The sequence below is a fragment of the Myotis davidii genome, unplaced genomic scaffold (genome assembly GCF_000327345.1).
Source record: "Myotis davidii unplaced genomic scaffold, ASM32734v1 scaffold438, whole genome shotgun sequence".
NCBI classification, from domain to species: domain Eukaryota; kingdom Metazoa; phylum Chordata; class Mammalia; order Chiroptera; family Vespertilionidae; genus Myotis; species Myotis davidii.
In genome coordinates, this window is record NW_006290031.1 from 2617804 (window position 1) to 2621099 (window position 3296).

A 3296-nucleotide genomic window follows, 5' to 3' on the forward strand; every position below is an offset into this window, starting at 1 on the left:
ATCCTAGACATGATGCTGTGTTCCTTGCATTTTTCCTGTAACATAGCTTGGAGATTTCTTTCTTTTTTAAAAAAATGTATTTTATTGATTTTTTACAGAGAGGAAGAGAGAGGGATAGAGAGTTAGAAACATCTATGAGAGAGAAACATTGATCAGCTGCCTCCTGCACACCCCCGACTGGGGATGTCCCACAACCAAGGTACATGCCCTTGACCGGAACCGAACCTGGGACCTTTGAGTCCGCAGGCCGACCCCATATCCACTGAGCCAAACCATTCAGTGGATATTATTTCTTAATAGCCCATTATTCCATATCAACTGTTAAGTTGCCACATTTCATAGAATCCCATTTTATAGTCATACTAGAGGCCCGGTGCATGAAATTTGTGCAGGGGGGGGGGTTGTCCCTCAGCCCGGCCTACACCCTCTTGCAGTCCAGGACTGCTGGCTCCTAACCGCCTGCCTCCTGCCTGCCTGATCGCCCCTAACTGCCTCATTGCCCCTAACCACTCACCTACTTGCTTGATCACCCCTAAATGCCTCTGCCTAACTGCCTCATTGCCCCTAACCACTCACCTACCTGCCTGTGATCGCCCCTAACCACCCCTGCCTTGGTCCCCACCGCATCAGCTTCATCTGGAAGGATGTCCGGAATGACATCCGGAAGGTCATTCAGCTGTCCGGTCTAATTAGCATATTGCGCTTTTATTATTATGGACTCTTAACAATCAGTCTCTTATGGATAGTCAAGTTGTTCCTAATCACAGGTTATTAAAAAATGCTTCCATGACTATGCTAGTATGTACATCTTTGCACACATGTACCGACTATATTGGTAGGGTTAATTCTTGGAAGTGGAATTGCTAGGTCGAATGATAAATGCACTTCAAATTTTGAAAGTTTTCTAAATTTTCAATCATATAACTTTTGTACCAATTTATACTCCCAAGAACAATGGCTAACATTTTTCAAAATATTGTTCTCTGTGACTCTCCGATCCCTTCCTAAATGCAAGGACTCTAGTAGTAAATCTGAATTTTAAGGTAGCTAATGAAGTAATAAAAAAGGTCAGGTGACACCAGGTACTGTTTTAAGCGTATATGCCCTGTTTACCAGGCATGACTTTTGCAATCCCACAGCCCTCCCAGCTTCTGCTGCAGGCATGGCTGCTATATTCATCTGCTGGCTCAATAAGTCCACACAGTAAGCAGAAATATTATATGAGGTAAAGAAATTGCCATACTCAATGTCTTGAATTCTCTTAGAGCTTTAAAATAATTATAAGGGAAACAAACACAGGTGGCGGCTGACCTAGTTAACTCTCTGGTATCACTTTGGAGCTACTTAAAATAAAAGTCCCGTGGAACACAAGGAAGGACATTCATAAAGTCCATGCTATTTATGGTGCATATAAAATCATTATCCCAACATAAAAGCAATTTTTTTTAGTAACTTTGAAATCTGAGATGTTTTAATTGCATGGTCGACTAGAATCAATTTAAGTTAAAGCATATCCATGCTTGCTTCTCATTTTTATTTACATGTTGCCTTGCCATCCTTCACAATGTTCTCCCAAATAAAGTCCTTTCCCATGCCATGCCATCGTGTAACAGAGCTTCTTACTTTGGTTCAAGCCTCATGTTCTAAAATTATCCCATCTCCCCAAATAAGGTTCGTTTTTAAATTTTTTATTGATTTCAGAGATGAAGGGAGAAAGAGAAACATCAGTGATGAGAGAATCATTGATCAGCTACCTCCTGCATGCCCCCCACTGGGGAAAGAGCCACAACCTGGGCATGTGCCCCTGACTGGAGTCAAACCCAGGATCCTTTAGTCCACAGGCTGAAGCTCTACCTACTGAGCCAAACCAGTTAGGGCAGTTCATTCTTCTCTAAACCTAATTTTTCATGAATTACTTTTCAGCTGAGGCGCTATTATTTCCCCCTCCTATAAGTACTTAAGATTTTCCTTTTCCTTTTAATCCTCACCCGAGGATATGTTCTTATTGATTTTAGAGAAAGGAAGGGAGAGAGAGAAAAATGTCGATGTGGGAAACATTGATAGGTGGCCTCTCGTATTCACCCCGACCGGGGATCGAACCAGCAACCTAGGTATGGGACCCGAGTGAGAATAGAACCCATGACCTTTTGGTATATGGAACAATGCTCCAACCAACTGAGCCTCCCAGCCAGGAATATACTTAAGATTTTTTTAAAAAATATATTTTACTGATTTTTTACAGAGAGGAAGGGAGAGGGATAGAGAGCTAGAAACATCGATGAGAGAGAAACATCGATCAGCTGCCTCCTGCCTACCTCCCACTGGGTACGTGCCCACAACCAAGGTACATGCCCTTGACCAGAACCAAACCTGGGACCCCTCAGTCCACTAGCCGACGCTCTGTCCACTGAGCCAAACCGGTTAGGAAATACTTAAGATTTTTAATAGCAAAAACAGATTAGTGCCAGATAGTAATTTACATGTATTTTCATTTATATATTGGAGTAGAAAAAATAAAAAATAAACATTGGAATAGAATAAGGGCCCTTAGATTAACCTAGTTTTCCCAGTTAGGGCACGTTAACTCAGAATCAGAATTTGGATGCAGAGCTACTTAACTCCAAGTCTACAGTTTCCTCCCTCCCATTAGTCTTTTTGCTTGAAAACCCCCTAAAATACTTATCATACACTTTGTATCCTTCATGTTTTGACATTTAATAGTTGCAAAGGTTATAATTTTTAGCATACAATAAACACACCTACAAATAAAAGTATAAACATCACTTTTTAAGTGAGTCCAGTAAAATCCAGATATAACTTTTAAATCAATGTTTTAAAATGTATGAGCAAGCTCTTCTTTAACATTTAGAAAACTTACACCTTTCCCTTTTCTCCTTGAACTTGTACTTCCATTCCATTTTCTCCAGGTTTTAGTTCTAATACATTTTAATGTTTGAAAGTCTTATTGACCACCAGATATAGATATGTATCTGCAACAAAAATAAGTATATAATTTAAATTTTATTTACTTTCCTCTGACCATAAGTAATTTTAATTAATAAAAATTGTCCTCTACATTATTATAATTAATACATAATTGATCAAGACAACATGTATGCACATTTTGATCATTACTTAGAGTCCCAAAGGGACTTGGTGGTGATTCAGGGGAGGTTTCTCCCATCTTAGGGCTCTGCTCTCTTCAGCATGTGGCTCCCACACACCCCAAAATAGAGACAATGAGCAAGGATGTGGCACATGGGCAGGTCTGGAAGTGGTGCCCCTTACTTCCTCTC